We start from the raw sequence: 23,909 nt of genomic DNA, 5'->3' as shown, positions 1-23,909 counted from the left end.
AGGAGTTGGAATATTAATTTCATTATAAACCACAAACATTAGCTGATCACCTATTGTTTGAAAGTGTCTAGCCTATGACTATTTAAGAATATTTAAAAACATATCTGGCTAATTTAAGTAGGGTTGTGTAAATATCAGTATCAATAATTTTTAACTACTTTTGTTTTCTATATTAGCATACTCCAATTATAAGTAAAAAGAACCTAAAATACTTAGGCTCCCTCATTAGAACAGAGAGGTGAATGATGATTCTCATCTTTGTTTTGTGATAAATTGGTACTTCTTCTTGAGCCCTGACATCAATCTTAAGCCAAGAGAGACACTTCTGTGAAGCATCAAATCAGTGGCTCCAGATCAAATTCTGTCAAGCATCCCCCATGTAACCAGCTGTCATCCTCGGTAACAACTAGGAGACAATGCCCTACTTTCAGTTTATTCCTGCTTGAGAGCCCTGGCTTCAGAGCCTGGCTAAGGCTCAAGGACATAATAGGGAGTCTGGTTTATAAAAACTTAGGCAGAAGTCCTGGTTTGTTTCCTCTCCTTTCTCCCTCCCAACTTGTCTTCTAGCACTTTTGCATCCCTCCCCTATATCCTTGAAGTTCTGGTAGAAGAATGTCTCAGCACTTCATTCAGCCTTATTACTACCTAATCAGGTTATTCAGAGGCTTCATCTCTTTAGAAGATGGGTGAGTCTACTCGGGCAGCTTTCGTCTTGAGAATTCTGATTAATCTATTATCTTTAATCCTCATTCTATTCAGTTATTGGGTGCGACCATAGGTGCTGATCAGTTCTTTCTGTACTTTGTATTATTCCTATTTTTTTTTTTTTGAGGGAGATTACTTTCAATTCCCCATGTCTATTATTTCCTCTTAAACAAAGAAATACCCACTGCCGTCGAGTCGATTCTGACTCATAGCTATCCGAGCCCCATAAAGTTTCCAAGGAGTGCCTGGTGGATTTGAACGGCTGCCCTTTTGGTTAGCAGTCGTAGCCCTTAATCACTTCACCACCAGGGTTTCCAAACAAATAGAGAAATACATAGTCATAATTTATGGATAGTTACATTTAGTAGATGAAGCAGGACATCTATCTAATGAGTAATGAAACCATATTTTTTAACTGGATACACACCCATATACGTTAACCATGATAATCATTGTTATTTTTTTTTCATTTATGAAAAGAATGAATATTCTCCACAGTTATCTTCATTGATGATTTGAAAATAAATAAGAACAGGGGTATGAGCTGTTGTTTGATGATTTTAAGGTAGTATCTCTAGATTCAGGTAATAAAGTTGTCGAAGTTCCCTTTTGCCTTTATAATGACATAAAGAAGATGTGGTTACTTTCTGTACTTAAAGAGAAAAACCCCAGCACTGCTTCAAAGAAGGTTTTAGTCTAATTTTATCAGACTTGGTTACTTTAATCTTTTTTGGTAGCCTGAGGTTTCAAAGAGGGAAATATTAAGTGGATGATTGTCTTTATGTTGTTAAAAGACATTTGAGAAGTTGATAGCCTAAAACAGGTCAAGATATAACAAGAAGACAAAAGTAATGGAAAAACACTGTAGGGAAAAGGAAGAGGTGGGCAGGAACTCGTGCTCTTTACAGTGGATACTATACTTTCAGAGATGATTACATTTTTCTAATAGGGGCTTCAGAGGTTCTCCTGAGTTCAGTACAGAGAAATTTATTCTGATTTAACAAGAAAGACCAAAGCATTCACATTGCTGTTATTCAATCATTTGGAAGAGGACATGTTTTCAATTTCTCCATTTCTTCATGGAAAATTACGTAGCTGATTTAACATAACAACTTCAGAATATTATTTACCTGCATCGTTTTCCTCTTTTCCATCTGTCATTCTGTCTTTGTAACTTCTTTGCTCTAATTCTTGCTAAACATTCCATCTTCCCTTAGTTAAATGTTGATTTCACTTGCGGAGTAAAATGAGATTTGTCTGAAGCGGATTTAACTTAATGTTTCATTTTCGTGGGGAAACTGGCATTGAGTTTACCATCTAGATTAATTTGGGAGAGGCTATCCCATGTTGTTTTAGAGGTGTTGAGAAGACCTAGTCCTTCTTTGCCCTCCTCCCATCCCAGTCCATTTCTCCCTAACTTGATTGCTAATGCCTGAAATTTTATCCTTTGAATTTGCTTCCTTCGATAATAAAGTGAAGACACCACTGAGAAGAACCAATGGTTCACACTTTATCGTGAATAAGGCTCAGAGGCTGGTTTTTGATAAGGGTCTAGTAAAGAACAAGACAGCTTTGTGGTTTAGGTCTTGTGCAGATGTTACTGCTGTGGGCATTGAAGAAAGGCTGCTGAATGCGTAGTCTGGTCTGCTACACACTAGCTCTGTAAACTCAGAGTCACTTAACCATCCTGATCCTTAGCTATCTTATATGAAAAAGGGGGAAATAATGCCTGCTTGGCTTTTTTTTGACTTATCTACCAGGATTATTGAGAGTCTCAAATGAGAGTATATGTGTGACAAAAGATTGGTAAACTGTGAAAACCAAACCCCAGCTTGTTGCTGTTGATATTCCATCTCACGGCAAATCCATATATTGCAGAGTAGAACTGGTCCATTGGGTTTTCTTGGCTGTAATCTTAATGGAAGCAGATTGCCAGGCCTTTCTTCCTCAGTGCCACTGGGTGGGTTTGAACTGCCAACCTTTAGATTAGCAGTGCACACAAACCATTTGCATAGGCCAGGGACTGTGAAGTGCTATATAAAGTGAAAATATTAAAGAGCACCACCAAAGGGGAAGAGAAATCTGGCCAAGGCAACACCTACTCATCTCACAGCTAAAGTGTGTCCTGGCGCCCCTCTATAATCACAGTCAGAACACTTTCTATTCTGTATCTCAGAGTTCTGAAAACTCTACCTTCTATTCTGGAAAGAGATTTTTAAGTGCTATGGGCCCCGATTTAAGAGATAATATTGGAGCCATTATTCCCTGTCTGTGAGTATAGAGAATATGATCTAGCTGGAGCTGAACTCTCAAGGACATCAACTGGGCCCTGAGGTATAAAGGCAATCACCAGGGCAATCCTGGAAAACATCTTTTAGGGAATCTTTTACATAAACTAATCATAAACAGAGCACAAAATACCCAAATATTTTGTACTCTTATCTCTTTTTATTACCTGCTGCCCTGGAGCGGATTCTGACTAATAGCGACCCTGTAGGAGAGAATAGAACTGCCTCATAGAGTTGCCAAGGAAACTGCCGACATTTGATTAGCAGCCTTAGCGCTCAACAACTGTGCATCAGGGTGTCTCTCATAGTAAGATTTGTTGGGCAAATGAAGACCCTCCTGACTGTCGTTACTGAAACCTGCACCAACGATTATTAAGAAAGACAATTCAAAATGTAGAGAATCATGGTGATTTGGCAGTTTTTAGCCAATCTGTGAAAAGGTGAAACTTCCAATGATTTTACCCATTTGTAATGTTAATATATACTGATGATTCTGTAATGTTTCCTCAGCCTGGGGCAGACACGGCTCTTACCACATGTCTGTCCATTTCCTGCTTTTGCCTCTTAGAACACATGCCGAATAAAACCTTTCTTTTTGCTTTACTATAACTTTGTGGTGATTTTACCCGAGAATAGCCTTTGAAAAAGAAGGGTTGCTTCTGTACAGGCAGTTTGAATGGTCCTCTGAGAAGTCTCAGAGCACAACTCCTGGGCAGCATGTAGGCAGCTGATGATAGACTCATTTTAGTCACAAAATTATAGTTGATGCAGTTTCTCCACTCAGAAGATGCGAAGCGCTTCCTCAGATGTTTTCCTCCAGGCCTAGTGTTGACCTCCAACCCCGGCCAGCCCGCAACAGTGTTCTTTGGGCTTTCAGTGCTGATTTTGCTCCTGTCCATGTGGCCTGTGCCCGCCAGGTCCAGGATACTGTCTCTTGTCCCATCCCTCTCACATCTGATACTTCTTTTTTTTTTTTAATAATTCTATTGTTATCATAGAAATTCTGGGTCTTACTTCCCTCAAACCTTCTAAACCTTCTCTTTTGATTCTTTGACAGCTTTCAGAAGCAAAAAATAAACATTAGTAATCCTTCTCAAAGAAACCCTGGCCGCACAATGGTTACGTGCTTGGCTGCTAACTGAAGGTCTGGTGGCTTGAACCCACCCGACAGCTTTGTGGGAAAAGAACTGGAGATCTTCTTCTGTAGAGTACAGCCAAGGAAACTCTCTGGGGCAGTTTTACTCAGTCACATGGGGTTGTTATGCCTCAACAACAACTAACGATAATCCCTCTCAAGGCAATGTAGAAGATTCTCCTGACTTAGGGGAAGTATGTGCGTTTATGTGTGTGTGTGTGGGGGGGGGGGAGCATAAATATTGTTATTTCATTACACTCATTACTTCATCATACTGTAATTATACAATTATAATTATGTCATCATACTCATGACCTCCAGGAACACACTGTGGCTGGTTGGGGTCCATCTGCATACCACACTAGAGCAGGATTTCTCATTTTAGGGGAATGGAAATAACACTGTGGATTAGGACAGATAGGTTTTGAATTTCAATGATCCTTACTAGCAGTGACTCTTGGAAAGACATTTAGCTTCAGTTTCCCTAGAGTAGTGATTTTCAACTGGAGGCTCTTTTGTCCCCCTCCCCTAGGATATTTGATAAAGTCTGAAGGCATTTTTGATTGTTATAACTGGAGTGGGAGTAGCAGAAGTTGCTACCGGCATCTAGCGAGTAAAGGCCAGGGATGCTGTTAAACCTCCTACAGTGCACAGAACAGACTTCCTAACGAAGAATCACCTGGCCCAAAATGTTAACCCTGCCTTAAAGACAAAGTGGCCAAGCTAAGATACAATAAATTTGGAGAGGAATGGAAGACTGAAAGGTTAGAAGGTAAGATAACCAAAACAATGACGCTCAAATTTCAAAAGCAAATGTATGAACACCCAATCTTGTGATTTTTGCCAGTTCCTAAATAGAATGTTGCGAAGGTGCTATCATAAGTTGAAATGACAATATTGGAAGCTAAGCCATGCTTGGGAGGGGAAAAGGAGCAGAGCTTAAGCTAGTAAGAACATAACTGAACACAGTAGGTACGTCACTGAGTTTTGCCTTCGTGTCATTGACCCATAGAACTTCACTAAGGCCTGAGCACTGAGGTGGCATGAAGAATGTGATATCATTGTGTGCAAGTGCTGTGGGTCACATGAGGGGGTGGACTGTAGCCAAAAAACCTGAGATTATTTTTTTTTTGTAAGAAAATGTAAAAGAATAACTATAATATGACTTACCAAATGCCTTAAAGTAAAAGAGTACTATTTTGTTAGTTCATAATTTATTCTGACAGTCTGTTAAACCATACGCACAGCCTCCTGAATCTGATTTAAATGTTAAGTCTTAATTATGAAACTCTAATTCAAAACAATTTTAAGAAAGCCTGTTGAGAATTAATGCAAATGCAAATGATGAAGTCATTCTAATTAGGGAAATGCACATTAATTTTAATTTTGAAACCAGGTGTTAAGTAAGCCTCCCTGAACTAATATTGAGTAGACTAGAAATAAAAATAAAAATGGCCTAAGCTATTAAAAGATTTTATTCTGCTGCCTTGAGTTACCCAGTAATATGTAACAGATACCAATTCTCCTCATAAACAGTTTTGAGATCATGTAAAATATATGGATCGTTAGGGGCCTCCTGAACTTTTAGGTCTGATTTTGTTGGGCTTAGTTAGCTCCTGTCGTGTTTCAACATTCTTCCTTTCTGCATGTTGAATTATTGGAGTCAACTAACTTACTAAATGTGCTGTGAGGGTCACCACACATGCCCTTTTGTTTAAATTAATCAGTCTCTGAAAAAGAATAAAGACAATTCAATTCTCCCACTGAACCAAAAAGAAAAATGGGTATATATATAAAAAAAAAATATCAAAGCAAGTGTGAAATGCTTTCCAGTTGGCATGAACAGGGAATGAAGCTAATAATAACCTCTTGAATTTTCTGTCAAGCAGATCGATATATCTCTTTATCCATTACAGTCAATATTGTAACGTTGTTGGATCATTCATTCATTATTCATCTACTTTCTATTTATTGAAACTCTAACTATGTGCTCAGCCACTGCACTATGTACTGGAGATAAAGAGAAAACTAGGAACCTGCTCACAGCCTAGTGGGAGAGATTGACATTATAAAGTGCAATGGTACATGCATTCTGGGAGATAGATATTTGTGGGGGAAAATGGAGAAGAGACGTGCCCGAACAGATAATCTGGGGTAAGAAGAATACATATAAACCCTACAAGGACTTTGAAATTTATCCTGAGAAGTGACAGTTGCTCAGCTAGGGTGATAGCAGTGTGGTGATGGGAAGGGTTGTATTCTGGATATGTTGTAAAGGTAAAGCCAGTGGAGTTTGTAGGATGAAATCAAAAGAGAAGAATTAAGAATGAAAGATTTTGGTGAGAGCAATAAGGTTGGAGTTGCCATTTACTGAGATTGAGAAGATGGAAGAAGGAGCAGGTTTGGATAGGGAATTAAATTTGATTTTGGACATAATAATTGTGACATGACCCTTAGATATCCAAGTGGAGTTTGAAATGCATAGTCTGCATAAATAAGCTTGGAATTAAAGAGAACAGTCTGCGCTGGGGATTTACAATTGGGAATCTCAAACATATAGATGGCATTTTAAGTCATGACACGGGGATTAAACCCTAATGAATAAAAGTATACAGCAATGAGAGGAGTCCAAGGTGAGCCCTTCAGCAAACTAACGTGTAAAGGCTGAGAAGACGAGGAGAAACCAATAAAGAAGACTGAGAAGGAGGGACCATGGGAGTAAGCAAAGAATCTCAAGAGACAGTGCTAACCAGGACACTAAGTGCAGGCAATGCGTTGAGGAGGGAGTGATGGACTGAGTCTGAGAATTACCCCCTGAATCTGGCCATACAGATGTCACTCTAACCTTGATAAGAATATCTTTGGTTGGAGGGTTGGGATAAAAGGTGAGTAAATGGAGAAAGCAGATATTATCTATTTTTTGAAGATGTTTTTCTGAAAGAGGAAGAGATAAATGGGGCAATACCAGGAAGTAGCTAGAGAAAGATGTGGGGTTGAGCTTTGTTTTTCTTTTTCAAAGAATGGGGACACTTCCCTATGTTTGCAAGCTAATGGAAGTACTGCAGTAGAGAAAGAAAGAAAAAAAAAAAATGATGGAGAAGCAGGAGGAGGCACTTTCTAGAGAGAAGTCCTTGAGAAGATGGGGTCCATTGTACAGATGGAGAGGGTGGTCTTAGGAGCATAAATAGTTCACCTGCTGGGATGTGAGCAAAGGCAGAGGTCATAGGCATGCGTGCAGCGTGACTGTACATTAGGTGGTGGAAACATGTTAAGCTTATGTAAGTACAAGCATAGCCAGCAGAATCCTTCTCTTCCACTTGGTTAATTGTGTACTTTTCATGAATGTCTAGAATGTTCTCAATCCTGGCTGCAATTTAGAATCACATGGGGAGTTTTTGAAAACTACTGGTGCCTAAGGTCTACCCCCAGTGTTAATTGGTCTGGATATTGATGTTGACACAGTGGCTGCAGCAATGGTCTTAAATATAGCAATGATTGTAAGGGTGGTGCAGGGCTAGGCAACATTTTGTTCTGTTAGCCATAAGGTTGCTATGAGTTGGAGCTGACTCAGTGGCACCTAACAACAACAATATATTTCTAGCTCTATCTATCGCTGTCTCCATGTTTATATTTGTATCTATCTCCAGGACATTGGGAGCCAGTGGGCTAGATGGTAGAACATTTTTTTTTTTTAAATAATTTTTATTGTGCTTTAAGTGAAAGTTTACAAATCAAGTCAGTCTCTCACACAAAAACCCATATACACCTTGCTACACACTCCCAGTTACTCTCCCCCTAATGAGACAACCTGCTCTCTCCCTCCACTCTCTCTTTTCGTGTCCTTTTCACCAGCTTCTAACCCCCTCCACCCTCTCATCACCTCTCCAGGCAGGAGATGCCAACATAGTCTCAAGTGTCCACCTGATCCAAGAAGCTCACTCCTCACCAGCATCCCTCTCCAACCCATTGTCCAGTCCAATCCATGTTTGAAGAGTTGGCTTTGGGAATGGTTCCTGTCCTGGGCCAACAGAAGGTCTGGGGGCCGTGACCACCGGGGTCCTTCCAGTCACAGTCAGACCATTAAGTCTGGTCTTATGAGAATTTGGGGTCTGCATCCCACTGCTCTCCTGCTCCCTCAGGGGTTCTCTGTTGTGTTTCCTGTCAGAGCAGTCACTGGTTGTAGCTGGGCGCCATCTAGTTCTTCTGGACTCAGGCTGATGTAGTCTCTGGTTTATGTGGTCCTTTCTGTTTCTTGGGCTCATAATTACTGTGTGTCTTTGGTGTTCTTCATTCTTCTTTGTTCCAGGTTGAGATCAATTGATGCATCTTAGATGTCCGCTTCCTAGTGTTTAAGACCCCAGATGCCACTCTCCAAAGTGGGATGCAGAATGGCTTCTTAATAGATTTTATTATGCCAATTGACTTAGATGTTCCCAAGCCCCCTGCCCCTGCTACACTGGACTTCTAAGCATTCAGTTTATTCAGGAGACTTCTTTGCCTTTGCTTCAGTCCAGTTGTGCTGACCTCACCTGTATTGTGTGTTGTCTTTCCCTTAACCTAAAATAGTTCTTATGTACTTTCTAATTAGTGCAAGCCCCTCTCCCTCCCCCACTCGTAACCATCAAAGAATATTTTCTTCTTTGTTTAAACTATTTCTCAAGTTCTTATAATAGTGGTCTTATACAATATTTGTCCTTTTGCAACTGACTAATTTCACTCAGCATAATACCTTCCAGATGCCTCCATGTTATGAAAGGTTTCATGGATTCATCATTGTTGTTCATCAATGTGTAGTATTCCATTGTGTGAATATATCATAATTTATTTATCCCTTCATCCATTGATGGGCACCTTGGTTGCTTCCATCTTTTTGCTACTGTAAACGTGCTGCAATGAACATGGGCATGCATGTGTCTGTTCCTGTAAAGGCTCTTATTTCTCTAGGATATATTCCAAGGAGTGGGATTGCAGGATTATATGGTAGTTCTATTTCTAGCTTTTTAAGGAAGCACCAAATTGATTTCAAAAGTGGTTGTACCATTTTACGATCCCACCAGCAGTGTGTAAGTGTTCCAGTCTGTCCATAACCTATCCAACTTTTATTATTTTGTGTTTTTTGTATTAATGCCAGCCTTGTTGGAGTGAGATGGAATCTCATTGTAGTTTTGATTTGCATTGATCTTATGGCCAATGACCGTGGGCATTTCCTCATGTATCTGTTTACTGCCTGAATGTCTTCTTTAGTGAAGTGACTGTTTATATCTTTTGCCCATTTTTTAATTGGGTTATTTGTCTTTTAATTGGGTTATTTGCAGCATTATGTAGATTTTAAAGATCAGGCACTGATTGGAAATGTCATAGCTAAAAACTTTTTCCCAGTCTTACTCTTTTGGTGAAGTCTTTGGATGAGCATAGGTGTTTGATTTTTAGGAGCTCCTACTTATCTATTTTTTTCCTACTTATCTAGTTTCCCTTCTGCATTGTTAGTAATGTTTTGTATACTGTTTATGCCACGAATTAGGGCTCCTAGCGTTGTCCCTATTTTTTCTTCCATGATCTTTATCGTTTTAGATTTTATATTTAGGTCTTTGATCCATTTTGAATTAGTTTCTGTGCATAGTGTGAGGTATGGGTCTTGTTTCATTTTTTTGCAGATGGATATCCAGTTATGCCAGCACCATTTGTTAAAAAGACTTTCTTTTTCCCATTGAACTGACTTTGGGCCTTTGTCAAATATCAGCTGCTCATATGTGGGTGGATTTATGTCTGAATTCTCAATACTGTGCCATTAATCTATGAATCTGTTGTTGTACCAGTGCCAGGCTGTTTTGTCTACTGTGGCGGCATATAGTTTCTAAAATCAGGTAGAGTGAGGCCTCCCACTTTGTTCTTCTTTTGCCGTAACGCGTTATTTATCCGGGGCCTCTTTCCCCTCCATATGAAGTTGGTGAGTTGTTTCTCCATCTTACTAAAAAATGTCATTGGAATTTGGATCAGAATTGCATTGTATCTATAGATGGCTTTTGGTAGAATAGACATTTTTACAATCTTAAGTCTTCCCATCCATGAGCAAGGTATGTTTTTCCACTTACGTAGGTATCTTTTGGTTTCTTGCAGTAGTGTCTTGTAGCTTTCTTTGTATAAGTCTTTTACATCTCTGGTAAGATTTATTCCTAAGTATTTTATCTTCTTGGGGCTACTGTAAATAGTATTGATTTGGTGATTTCTACTTTGATGTTCTTTTTGTTGGTGTAGAGGAGTCCAAATGATTTTTGTATGTTTACCCTGTATGCTGATACTCTGCTGAACTCTTCTATTAGTTTCAGTAGTTTTCTTGAGGATTCCTTAGAGTTTTCTAATCTAGATGCCCTTTATTTCTTTATCTAGCCTAATTGCTCTGGCTAGGACTTCCAGGAAAATGTTGAATAAGAGTGGTGATAAAGGCCATCCTTGTCTGTTTTCCGATCTCAATGGGAATGTTTTCAGGCTATCTCCATTCAGGGTGATGTTGGCTATTGGCTTTGTATAAGTGCCCTTATTATGTTGAGGAATTTTCCTTCTATTCCTTTTTTGCTGAGAGTTTTTGTCATGAATGGGTGTTGAACTTTGTCGAATGCCTTTTCTGCATCGATTGATAAAATCATGTGATTCTTGTCCTTTGTTTTATTTATGTGGTGGATTACATTAATTGTTTTTCTAATGTTAAACCATCCCTGCATACCTGGTATGAATCCCTCTTGGTCATGATGAATTATTTTTTTGATATGTTGTTGAATTCTATTGGCTAGAATTTTGTTGAGGATATTTGCATCTACATTCATGAGGGAAATAGGTCTATAATTTTCTTTTCTTGTGGTGTCTTTGCCTGGTTTTGGCATTAGGGATATGCTGGCTTCATAGAATGAGTTTGTGAGTATTCTGTCCTTTTCTATGCTCTGAAATATGTTCAGTAGTAGTGGTGTTAACTCTTCTCTGAAAGTTTGGTAGAACTGTGTAGTGAAGCCTTCCAGACCAGGGCTTTTTTTGTTGGGAGTTTTTTCGATTACCTTTTCAATCTCTTCTTTTGTTATGGGTCTTTTTAGTTGTTCTCCCTCTGTTTGTGTTAGTTTAGATAGATAGTGTGTTTCCAGGAATTCACCCATTTCTTCTAGGTTTTCAAATTTGTTAGAGTATAATTTTTCATAGTAATCTAATAGGATTCTTTTAATTTCAGTTGGGTCTGATGCAATATCACCTATATCATTTCTTATTCAGGTTGTGTGCTTCCTCTCCTGTTTTTCTTTTGTCAGTTTGGCCAGCAGTTTATCGATTTTGTTATTTTTTTTTGAAGAACCAGATTGCCCTAATTTTTATTATTTGCCTCCTTCTGGTGCCTGAAAGTTTCTTTTGTGCTCTCTTTCTATTTGTTCAAGTTGTAGGGATAATTGTTTGATTTTGGCCCTTTCTTCTTTTTGGATGTGTCCATTCATTGACATAAATTGACCTCTGAGCACTGCTTTTGCTGTGTCCCAAAGATTCTGATAGGAAGTGTTTCATTCTCATTGGATTCTATGAATTTCTTTATTCCATCCTTAATTTCTTTTTTGTTTTATAACCCAGTCTTTTTTGAGCAAGGTATTGTTCAGTTTCCAAGTGTTTGATTTATTTTCCCTGCTTTTTCTATTATTGATTTCTACTTTTATGGCCTTATGGTCAGAGAAGATGCTTTGTAATATTTCCATATTTTGGATTCTGCTAAGGCTTGCTTTATGACCTAATATGTGGTCTATTCTAAAGAATGTTCCATGTGTGTTGGAAAACAAAGTATACTTGACTGCTGTTGCGTGGAGTGTTCTGTATATGTCTATAACGTCAAGTTGGTTGATTGTGGCATTTAGATCTTCTGTGTCTTTATCAAGCTTCTTTCCTTCACTGAAAGTGCTGTGTTGGAGTCTCCTAGTATAATTTTGGAGCTGTCTATATCATTTTTCAATGCTGTTAGAGTTTGTTTTACATATCTTGCAGCCTTGTCAGTTGGGTGCATAAATATCTAATATGGTTATATCCTCCTGGTATATTGTCCCTTTAATCATTATATAGTGTCCTTCCTTATCCTTTGTGGTGGATTTAACTTTAAAGTCTATTTTATCAGAAATTAATGTTGCAACTCCAGCTCTTTTTGATTCTTGTTTGCTTGATATATTTTTTTCCATCCTTTGAGTTTTAGTTTGTTTGTGTCTCTAAGTCAAAGGTGTGTCTCTTGTAGGCAACATATAGATGGATTGTGTTTTTTAATCCATTGTGCCCTCTCTGTCTCTTTATTGGTGCATTTAGTCCATTTACATTCAGGGTAATTATGTATAGGTTTAGTGCTGTCATTTTGATGTCTTTTTTCATGCGTTGTTGACAGTTTCTTTTTCCCACTTAATTTTTTTGTGCTGAGTAGTTTATCTTTATATATTGTCTTTTCCTCTTATTTGTTGTTGTTGATTTTGTTTCTGCTGAGTCTCTATTTTTTTCTTGTGTTTTGTTTTGATGAGTAGGATAGTTAATCTCCTTTGTGGTTACCTTAATATTTACCCCTGTTTTTCTGAGTTTAAACCTAACTTTTATTTTTTCATATCACCTTGTCTTCCTCTCCATTTGAAAGATCTATGACTACATTTCTTGGTCCCTCTTTCTTGTTTTAATGTTGTCTTCTTTTACATAATAACATCGCTGTTTCCCTGTTTTGAGTGTTTTTTTCTTGATTTGTTTTTGTGATTTCCCTGACTGTGTTGACCTCTGATTGCTCTGTCCAGTGTTCTAGTCTTGGGTTGATATCTGATACTGATTTTCTAACCAAAGAACTCCTTTTAGTATTTCTTGTAGTTTTGGTTTGGTTTTTACAAATTCTTTAAAAAATTTGTTTATTTGGAAATGTGCTAATTTCACCTTCATAGTTGAGAGACAGTTTTGCTGGTTATATGATTCTTGGCTGGCAATTTTTTTCCTTCAATGCTTTATATAAATCATCCCATTGCCTTCTTGCCTACATGGTTTCTGCCAAGTAGTTGAGCTTATTCTTGTTGACTCTCCTTTGTAGGTGACTTTTCATTTATCACCAGCTGCTCTTAAAATTCTCTCTTTATCTTTTGTTTTGGCAAGTTTGATTATAATATGTCTTGGTGACTTTCTTTTAAAATCTACCTTATGTGAAGTTCGATGAGCATCTTGGATAGATATCTTCTCATCTTTCACTATATCAGGGAAGTTTTCTGCCAACAAATCTTCAACAATTCTCTCTGTGTTTTCTGTTATTCCTCCCTGTTCTGTTATTCCAACCACTTGTAGGTTTTTTCTGTTGATAGAGTCTCACATGATTCTTAAGATTTCTTCATTTTTAAAAATTCTTTTATCTGATTTTTCTTCAAGTATGTTAGTGTCAAGTGCTTTATCTTCAAGTTCAGAAATTCTGCCTTCCACTTGCTCAATTCTGCTCCTCTGCCTTTCTACTGAGTTGTCTAATTGTGTAATTTTATTGTTAATCTTCTGAATTTCTGATTGGTGTCTCTCTATGGATTCTTGCAGCTTATTAAATTTTTCATTATGTTCTTGAAGAACCTTTTTAATTTCTTCAGTTGTTTTGTCTGTGTGTTCCTTGGCTTGTTCTGCATATTGCCTGATCTTCCTCACGTCTTGAAGAGTTCTGTATATTAATCTTTTGAATTCTGCATCCGGTAATTCCAAGAAGGCACCTTCATCCAGAAGATCCTTTGATTCTGTTTTGAGAGCTCATTGAAGCAATCATGTTCTGTTTCTTTATGTGGTTTGATATTGACTGTTGTCTCTGAGCCATCTATAAGTTATTGTATTAGTTTATTTTATGTTTGCTTACTGTATCCTAGTTTCTCACTTTGTTTTATTTTGATATGCCCAGATGAGTTGCTTGAGTGAGCTAGCTTGATTATTTTTGCCTTTGGAGCTCTGACGTCCTGTCGCCAGATGGGTAGAGCTGCTATCAGGTATATCAGTCTAGAAGTCCATTCACTTCTCTTGTATAAATTCAGCTCAGGTGTCCAGGTAGCTGATCAAGTGTGTGGTACAGGCTCTGTCCTACAGTCTTAGAGGGGCAGGGGTGATTGTTGTAGGTACTGGTATGTGGTTGCAGGAGGGGGTCACACTCTGAAAAAGGCAGGTGGCTGAGAATCGTCCCCCAAGTGACTCTGAGGAAAGCGTGTTCCTCTTCCCTAGAGTGTACAGGTGTGTGGGTTCTGCAGATGGACCATGGGCACCCAATGCTATTGGTTGCAAGGACTGGGAGGTACCCGTTATCGTTGGACTCCTGTCTTGGGTGGTTGGGTGACCTGAGTGGAGCCACCAGTCCTTAGGCCCCTGATGTGGGTAGGTGATGACTCTGTTTAATAGGCAAAGTGGTATCAATCATCAAACACCCACCTCTCCACCACACAGCTGAAATGGTTGCAGTCTGCCAGCAAGGGCCTATTCTCATGAAATAGGCCCACACAGGTCCATGTAGTGGGGAAAGGTATCCAAAGTCCACACCAGACCGTTTGTGGACCTGGCAAATTATCTTTTCCCATAATTGTGAATTTATTCCTTCTCTAAGGCTGGGAAAATGGCTCCAGGCACTCAACAGGACCTATCTCAGGCCCGAGGAAATCAATAGCCTCTGAAGCAGGCTTGGGGCGGGGGACGAGGTTAAATATATGCAAGTACTTAGCTTTTGCTGAGAGCCCGTTCTTCTCCGGTTCCAAAGATGTGAGTAGGCTTTGTGCCTGGCTGCTTCTCCCTTAGGAAACTGCTGCCAAATTCTACCACCAGCTTGCTGCAGCTGCTCCCAGGAATGGAGCCTGAGGGATCATGGCGATTCAGGTCCAGCAATTCCTCTCTGCTTCTGAATCGTCTCTCCTTCCCCCTACTGCTCAGTCCATTTTCTAACTTTGCCTTTGATGTTCAGAGCTCCTATTTTGTCATAAATATAATCATTTCACTTGTTTTTCTGGCCTTTGTTGTAAGAGGGATCACTGGAAGCGTCTGGCTATTCTGCCATCTTGGCCTCTCCTCAAATTTACTTATTTTTAATAATTTTATTAATTTTGTTGTTGAGAATATGGACAGCAGAAAATATACCAATTCAACAGTTTCTACATGTACCATTTAGTGATACTGAACACATTGTTCAAGTTGTGTAACTATTCTTAGCCTCTGTTTCTGAGTTGTTCCTCCCTCATTATCATAAATTTCCTGTCCCCTAAGGTTCTTATCTAATCTTTCCAGTTGCTATTGTCAGTTTGATCCCATGTAGATAGTTGTTAAAAGAGCATAATGCTCAAGGTAGACATTTTTTACTAGTTAAACTAAACCATTGTTTGGTTTTATGAAGACTTCAGGGAATAATTTTGGTTTAAGGTTTAAAGATTATATCAGGGCAATAATTTCAGGGGCTTATCCAATGTTTGCAGCTCCAGAAAGTCTGAAGTCCATGAGAATTTGAAATTCTGTTCTACATTTTCACCCTTTCAATTAGGATTCTTCTATGAAATCTTTGATCAAAGTGTTCAGCAATAGTAGCCAGGCACTGTCCAGTTTTGGTCTCAGGGCAAAGGAGGCAATTGTTCATGGAGGCAATTAGCCACACATTCCATATTCTCCTCCTATTCCTGATTCTCCTTCTTGTGTTTTCCTGGTGAATAAAGACCAGTTGTTGTGCCTTGAATGGCTGCATGCAAGCTCTTAAGACCCCTCAGGCACTACATATTGAACTAGGAGGCAGAACAGAAGCACTAAACGTGCTATTAGGCCAATTAACTGGGATGTCCCATGAAACCATGACCCTAAATCTCCAAACCAAGAAACCAAATCCCATGAGATTTTTGGTTGTATATAAGCAGCTTCAACAGCTAGTCTTTTTTTTTTTTTTGTCCTTGTTATAAATATATTTATCACACAACTTTTGCCAATTCAACTTTTTACAGGTGTACAACTTACTGACAGCAATTACAATAATTGGCTGTGCAAACCCTACCCTTAGTCAACACGATATTTCCATCACTGTTAACCTCTGCTTCCCCCTCCCTCCCACTCCTGGCAACCACTAACAAACTTTGTTCTCTATATACTTGTCTGTTCTTGTCTTTTTATATAAGTGAGGTCATATAACATTTGGCCTTTTGTGATTGGCTTATTTCACTGAGCATAATGTTTTCCAGCTCCATTCCCATTATAGCGCTTATCAAGACTTCATTTCTCCTACTGGTTGAGTAGTATTCCATTGTATGTATGTAGCACATTTTGTTTATCTATTCATCTCTTGAGGGGCATTTAAGTTGTTTCCACCCTTGGCTAGTGTGAATAGTGTTGTAATGAACATTAGTGTACTAATCCCTATTTGAGTGTCTGCTTTCAAGTCTTTTGGGTATAGACCTAAAATTGGAATTACTAGTTCATATGGTATTCTATTTTTAGTTTTTTGAGGAATTACCACACTGTTTTCTACAACAGCTGTACCACTCTGCACCCCCAACAGCAGTAGGTCAGGGTTCTAATTTCCCCACATCCTTGCCAATGTTGGTTATTATTATTATTATTATTTTAATCTTAGCCATCCTGATGGGAGTAAAATGGCATTTCATTGTGGTTTTGATTTGGATTTCTCTGATGGCTAATGATGTTAAGCATCTTTTCATGTGTTTGTTGGCCATTTGAATGTCCTGTTTGGTAAATGAACAAATCTGTTTTGGAAGAAGTACAACCAGAGTGTTCCTTAGAAGCAAGGATGGCAAGACTGTGTCTTACATCCTTTGGACATGTTGTCAGGAAGAATCAGCCCCTGGAGAAGAATATCATGCTTGGTAAAGTATGGGGTCAGCGGAAAAGCGGAAGACCCTCAATGAGATGGATTGACACAGTGGCTGCAACAATGGGCTCAAGCATAACAGTGATTGTAAGGATGGCGCAGGACCAGGTAGTGTTTTGTTCTATTGTGCATAGAGTCTCTGTGAGTTGGAACCAACTCGATGACACCTAACAACAACAACTTTGGTGAAGTGTCTGTTCAAGTCCTTTGCCCATTTTACGATTGGATTATTTGTTTTTTTGTTGTTAAATTGTTGGGGTTTTATATATATTTTGATTAATAGATTCTTGTTGGATATATGGTTGCTGAAGATACCCTCCCAGTTGATAGCTTGTCTTTTCACTTTTTTGGTAAAGTCTTTTGATGAAGAAAGTTTTTAATTTTTATGAGGTCCCATTTATTTATTTTGACTTTTGCTGTTTGTGCTTTTGTTATTATTTTAGGTAATTTTTATTGTTAAAAGCTAGGCCTTACTGTGTTGCCCCTACTTTTTCTTCTAAGAATTTTATTATTTTAGTTTGCACATTTAGATCCTTAGTCTGTTTTGAATTTGTTTTTGTGTATGGTGTGAGGCGTGGATCCTGTTTAACTGTTCTGCTTGTGGAAATCCAATTTTCCCACCACTGTTTATTGAAGAGACTCTTCTTTCCCCCATTGAATGGACTTAGCACCTTTGTCAAAAGGTTGACCATAGATGTGTAACTAGCAAATTAAAATGCATCCGTGGGATGGGATCACATGTGAACGTTTAATCAGTTATAGAAAATAAAGAACACCACATTATTTTACCCTTCTGTGTAAAGTAATTTTTTTCAAGTTACAAATATGTTATTTATTTTATTGAACAAGAATGATTCTCGAAGTGCATTTAAATATTTAGCACATATTTTTTGTGTGATTAAACATAATTTTTGTGATAAACTAAAGAACAAATCATCACCTGTCTTCATATGCTGAAACACGATTTAACATGCCTTTTCCTTGAAAGTAAAAAAAAAAAAAAAATTGTATAGAGAGATTTGACTTCTCAGAAAAGTAGTAAAAATTCTGTTGCCATCAAGTTGACTCTGACTCATTGTAACCCCGTGTGCATCAGTGTAGAACTGTGCATCACAGGGCTTTCAATGGATGATTTTTCAGAAGTTGGCAGGTCTTTCTTCCAAGGTGCCTCTAGATGGACTTGAAGCCCCAGCCTTTCAGTTAGCAGCCATTATGTTAACTGTTTACATCATCCAGGGCTTTCAGCAAACTGGTATGATTATAGAAATATCTACCAACAAGTACCTAGAATCATTTTTCACCCATTATGCTTTCGGCAACATTCTGGAAATGATTATCCTGACAGAGCTCATGAAGCAATTAAAAAAAAAAACAAACTGTCGCTATTTGTATCCACATATTTATGTGAGTCTCAGTTCTCAAAATATTATGACACTCATACCCAAAAGAGAAATTGACTGAATATCAAATCTAACATGTGTAGCAATAGCAGTCTTTCATTCACACGGATTTTCTCAAATTGTTAGTAGTCAATTTTACCAGTGATATCACTAATGTAATACTTGCTCGCCCATTTTCATGAAGGAGGTAGGAAAATTTTGTTGTATTATTTGATGGCAAGAAATGTTAAACTTGTATATAGTATAATAGAGATTTGTTTTTTATGTAGAGGATGACAAATTTTACACACAATTTAAGGATAAAAAGGAGATTCCAAATTAATTTCCAATATGCGTAGTGTTAAATTAACTCCACTGCCTTTGTAGTAGTATGCACTTCTGCCTCAACTGTCAGTGGTATTTTGGCAGGATATAGTTTGAAAAAAACACTGATGTGGGTAAATGGAGTTTAGGAGAATACTTTAAGCAAGAAACAGAGTTGTTTTTAGAACTTTTGACAGTCATATAGACTATGCTGTAAAATATGATGTTACTAGCCACATGTGGCTATTTAAATTAATTAAAATAAAAAAATAGTTACATGGTTACTACAGGCCCATTTCATGTATTCAATAACTACGTGTGGTGAGTAGCTACTGGATTGAACAGCACAAATACAGGACATTTCCATTATCATAGAAAGTTCTAATGGGCAGCACTGGTTAGAGAGGGGAAAAAAGTGGTAGCAGGAAAAAAATTAATGCTTTATTAATGTAGTAGAGTCTTGGTTCAAAAAATGATGCAAACATTTCTGTATCATAAACACTTTTTATACTATTCTAATCAAGGCCACAATAGATGGACTCTGTTAGAATGAAAGAATAATGTGAAACAGAACCTCAAATTCCTTAAAAAAAAAAAAAAAAAAAAAGACCCACTGGGCTGGTTGAGACTGGAGAACTTCCCAAGACTATTACCTTGAGATATTGTTCAAACTTTGAACTGAAACTGAAAAACCCTGAGGTCAGCTTGTAGCTAAATACTAAATAACAAATTGGCTCAAAAAATAATGAATATCACCATAAGTATTGTGCATCTTTAAAAAATCACCTATGTGAGACCAAATGGTAAACTATTACTTTAAAACAAAGATGAGAATGCAAGGGGGCAAGGAAACTAGATTAATGGAAACAGAACAACCAGAAAGGAAATAATGAAAATGTTCATGCATTATGAAGAAAGTAACCAATGCCATTGAACAGTTTGTGTAGAAGTTGTTGAATGGAAACCTAAACTGCTGTGTAAACCTTCACCAAAAAACAATCAAATATTATTAAAACAAAACAAAAACAAACAAAAAACACTTTTTATAACACAGAACCTTTAGCATTAAAAAAAATTTTTTTTGAATGATTATAGTCTAAGGAAGGAGATGAGAGGAATTTACAAAAAAGTTGTAGTTTAGACTGAAGAAAGTCTTTTATTATAACGATAGAATGTCAGCGTTAGAAATGGCCTTTCACTTAGAAAATCAATGTAATCTACTACATAAATAAAAGAATCACATGATCATTTCAATCAATGTGGAAAAGGCATTCAGTGAAGTCCAATTACCCATTACTGACAAAAACTCTCAATAAAATAGGTATAGAAGGGAAATTCCTCAACATAATAAAAGATATCTATACAAAACCAACAGCCAACATCATTCTTAATGGAGAGGGGCTGAAAACATTCCCTTAAGAACAGAAAGAATACAAGGATGCCCTTTAACACCACTCCTATTTAACATTGTGTTGGATGTCCTAGCTAGAGCAACAAGGTAAGAAAAGTAAAATAAAATAAAGGAGCACCCAAATTGGTAAAGAAGAAGTAAAACTGTCCCTATTTGTGATGATACGATACTATACATAGAAAACCCAAAAGACTTCACAAGAAAACTACTGGAACTAGAAAGATTCAGCAGAGTAGCAGGATACAAAATAAACATACAATAATCAGCTGGATTCCTTTACACTTATAAAGAGAAACATGAAAAGGAAATCAGGAAAACAACACCATTTGTTATAGCCCCTTAAAAGAAAAATACTTAGGAATAAATCTAACTAGGGATGTAAAAGACCTGTACAAAGAAAACTACAAAACACTACTGCAAGAAACCAGAAGTCACCTACATAAATGGAAAAACATACCATGATCATGGATACGATAAACTTAACATTGTGAAAATGTCAATTCTACCCAAAGCAATCTACAAATACAATGCAATCCTTATCCAAATACCAACAGCATTCTTTAAAGAGATGGAAAATTAATCATTAACTTTATATGGAAAGGGAAGGGGCCTCAACTAAGTAAAGCACTGTTGAAGAAGAAAAGTAAAGTAGGAGGACTTGTACTACCTGACCTCAGAAGCAGTTACAGTAGTCAAAACAGCCTGGTACTGGTACGATGACAGACACATTGACCAATGGAACAGAATTGAGAACCCATCCACCTACGGTCACTTGATCTTTGACAAAGGCCCAAAGTCCATCAAATGGGAAAAAGACAGATTTTAACAAACGGTGCTGGCAAAACTGTATGTCCACCTGCAAAAAAAATAAAACAGGACACATAACTCACACCATACCAAAAACTAACTCAAAATGGATCAAAGACCTAATTATAAAGCCCAAAACTATGAAGTTCACAGAAGAAAAAATAGAATCAACACCAGAGGCCGTAATACACAACATTAACAGGATACAAACCATAACTAGCAATATATAAACACCAGAAGATAATCTAGGTAACTGGGATATTCTAAAAATTAAACACTTATGCTCATCAAAAGGCTTCACCAAAAGAGTGAAAACAGAACTTGCAGACTGGGAAAAAATTTTTGGCTATGACAAATTCCGCGAAGGTCTAATCTCTAAAACCTACAAGAAAATCCAACACATCTATAACGAAAAGACAAACAATCCAATTAAAAAATGGACAAGACACTTCACCAAGGAAGACATTCAAGCGGCTAACAAACACATGAGGAAATACTTGCAATCATTAGCCATTAGAGAAATGCAAATCAAAACTACAATGAGGTACCATCTCACTCCGGCATTACTGGAATGACTCAAAAAAACAGAAAATAACAAATGTTGGAGAGGTTAAGGGGAGATTGGAACTCCTATGCGCTGCTGGTGGAAATGCAAAATGGTAAAACCATTTTGGAAAATGATGACACTTACTTAAAAATCTAGAAACAGAAATACCATATGATCCAGTAATCCCACTCCTAGGAATATATCCTAGAGAAATAAGAGTGGCCACACGAATAGACATATACACACCCATGTTCATTGCAGCATTGTTCACAATATCAACAAGATGGAAACAACCTAAGTGCCCATCAATAGATGAGTGGATAAATAAACTATGATACATACACACATTGGAATACTACGATAAAGAACAGTGATGAACCTGCCAAGCATCTCACAACATGGAGGAATCTGGAGAGCATTATGCTGAGTGAAATAAGCCAATCACAAAAGGACAAATATTGTATGAGACCCCTACTATAAAAACTCATGAAAAGGTTTACTTGCAAAGAGAAACAGTCGTTGATTTGTATGAGGGAGGGTAGGGTGTGGAGGGAAAAACACTAAACAGACAACAGATAAGTGGTAACTTTGGCAAAGAGTAAGACAGTACATAATACTGGGGAAACCAGCACAACTTGTCCAAGGCAAGGTCATGGCAGCTCCATGTTTTTGTTGCTGTTAGGTGCCATAGAGTCGGGTCTGATTCATAGCGACCCTAAGTACTACAGAACAAAACACTGCCTGGTCCTGTGCCATTCTCACAATTGTTGCTATGCTTGAGCCCATATTTGCAGCCACTGCGTCAATTCATCTTGTTGAAGGTTTTCCTCTTTTTCGCTGACCATCTAGTTTACGAAGCATGGTGTCTTTCTCCAGGAACTGATCCCTCCTAACAACCTGTCCAAAGTATGTGAGATGTAGTCTCACCATCCTTACTTCCAAGGAGCATTCTGGCATCCTTACTTCCAAGGGGCATCCTTCTTCCAAGACAGATTTGTTCGTTCTTTTGGCAGTCCATGGTATATTCACTATTCTTCTCAAACACCATGCTGTTTCCATGGGCGTTGATTGTGGATTCAAGTAAAATGAAATCCTTGACAATTTGAATCTTTTCTCTGCTTATCATGATGTTGCTTACTGGTCCACTTGTGAGGATTTTTGTTTTCTTTATGGTGAGGTGTAATCCATACTGAAGGCTGTGGTCTTTGATCTTCATCAGTAAGTGCTTCAAGTCCTCTTCACTTTCAGCAAACAATGTCGTGTCATCTGCATAATGAAGGTTGTTAATGAGCCTTCCTCCAATCCTGATGCCCCATTCTCCTTCATATAGCCCAGCTTCTTGGATTATTTTTTCAGCATATAGATTAAATAAGTATGGTGAAAGGATACAACCGTGCAGTAACCCCTTGTTCTGCTGGAACAGCTGCCTCTTTTTTTCAGCCAGGAACCGTCTGATATCAGCTATGGTACCTCTGGTTCCAGCTTGAATTTCCAGCATTTCCCTGTCGAAATGCTGCTGCAGCCGCTTTTGAATGATCTTCAGCATAATTTTGTTCTTGATTATACATTACCTCTTGAAATGGTTAAACTTCGACCAACAATTTTTGATATAGTGACTGTGTATTCCTTCCATCTTCTTTTGTTTCTTCCTGAGTCATTTAATATTTCCTCCGTAGAATCCTTCAGTATTCAACTTTGGGCTTGAATTTTTTCTTCAGTTCTTTCAGCTTCAGAAATGCTAAGCATGTCCTTCCCTTTTGGTTTTCTATCTCCAGATCTCTGCACGTCTTCATAATACTTTGTCTTCTTGAACCGCTCTTTGAAATCTTCCGTTCGGCTCTTTTACTTTATCATTTTTTCCTTTGCTTTAGCTACCTTACATTCAAGAGCAAATTTCAGAGTCTCTTCTGCCGTTCATTTAGATCTTTTCTTTCTCTCCTGTCTTTTTAATGACCTCTTGCTTTCTTCATGTATGATGTCCCTAATGTCATTCTACAACTCGTCAGGTCTTCAGACATTAGTGTTCAATGCATCAAATCTATTCTTGAGATGGTCTCTAAATTCAGATGGGATATATTCAAGGTCATACTTTGGGTCTCGTGGACTTGGTCTAATTTTCTTTAGTTTCAACTTGAACTTGCATAGGAGTAACTGATGGTCTGATCCGCAATCAGCACCTGGCCTTGTTTTGACTGATGATATTGAGCTTTTCCATTGTTTCTTTCCACAGATGTAGTCGATTTGATTCCTGTGTATTTCATCTGGCAAGGTCCATGTGTATAAAAAAAAATAGTCGCTGTTTATGTTGGTGAAAAAGGGTATTTCCAGTGAATAAGTCGTTGGTCTTGCAAAATCCAATCATGCGATCTCCAGTGTCGTTTCTATCACCAAGGCCATATTTTCCAACTACCCATCCTTCTTTTTTTCCAACTTTGGAATTCCGATCACCAGTAATTATCAGTGCATCCTGATTGC

General features: G+C 37.9%; 1 long non-coding RNA gene across 4 annotated transcripts in view; it reads left to right on the top strand.

Moving 5' to 3' along the window:
• Positions 1-575: 575 nt before the first annotated feature.
• Positions 576-23,909, top strand: part of LOC126077946 (uncharacterized) — a 219,052-nt gene continuing 195,718 nt past the window's right edge. For all 4 annotated transcript variants that reach the window (XR_007517916.1, XR_007517915.1, XR_007517914.1 and 1 more), the window contains exon 1: positions 576-686. This is a non-coding gene — a long non-coding RNA (uncharacterized LOC126077946). The remainder of the gene's footprint in view (positions 687-23,909) is intronic.

Source organism: Elephas maximus, chromosome 6 (assembly GCF_024166365.1).
Source record: "Elephas maximus indicus isolate mEleMax1 chromosome 6, mEleMax1 primary haplotype, whole genome shotgun sequence".
Lineage (NCBI taxonomy): Eukaryota > Metazoa > Chordata > Mammalia > Proboscidea > Elephantidae > Elephas > Elephas maximus.
Note: the sequence above shows the minus strand (reverse complement) of the source record. Positions and strands in the feature narration are given on the sequence as shown.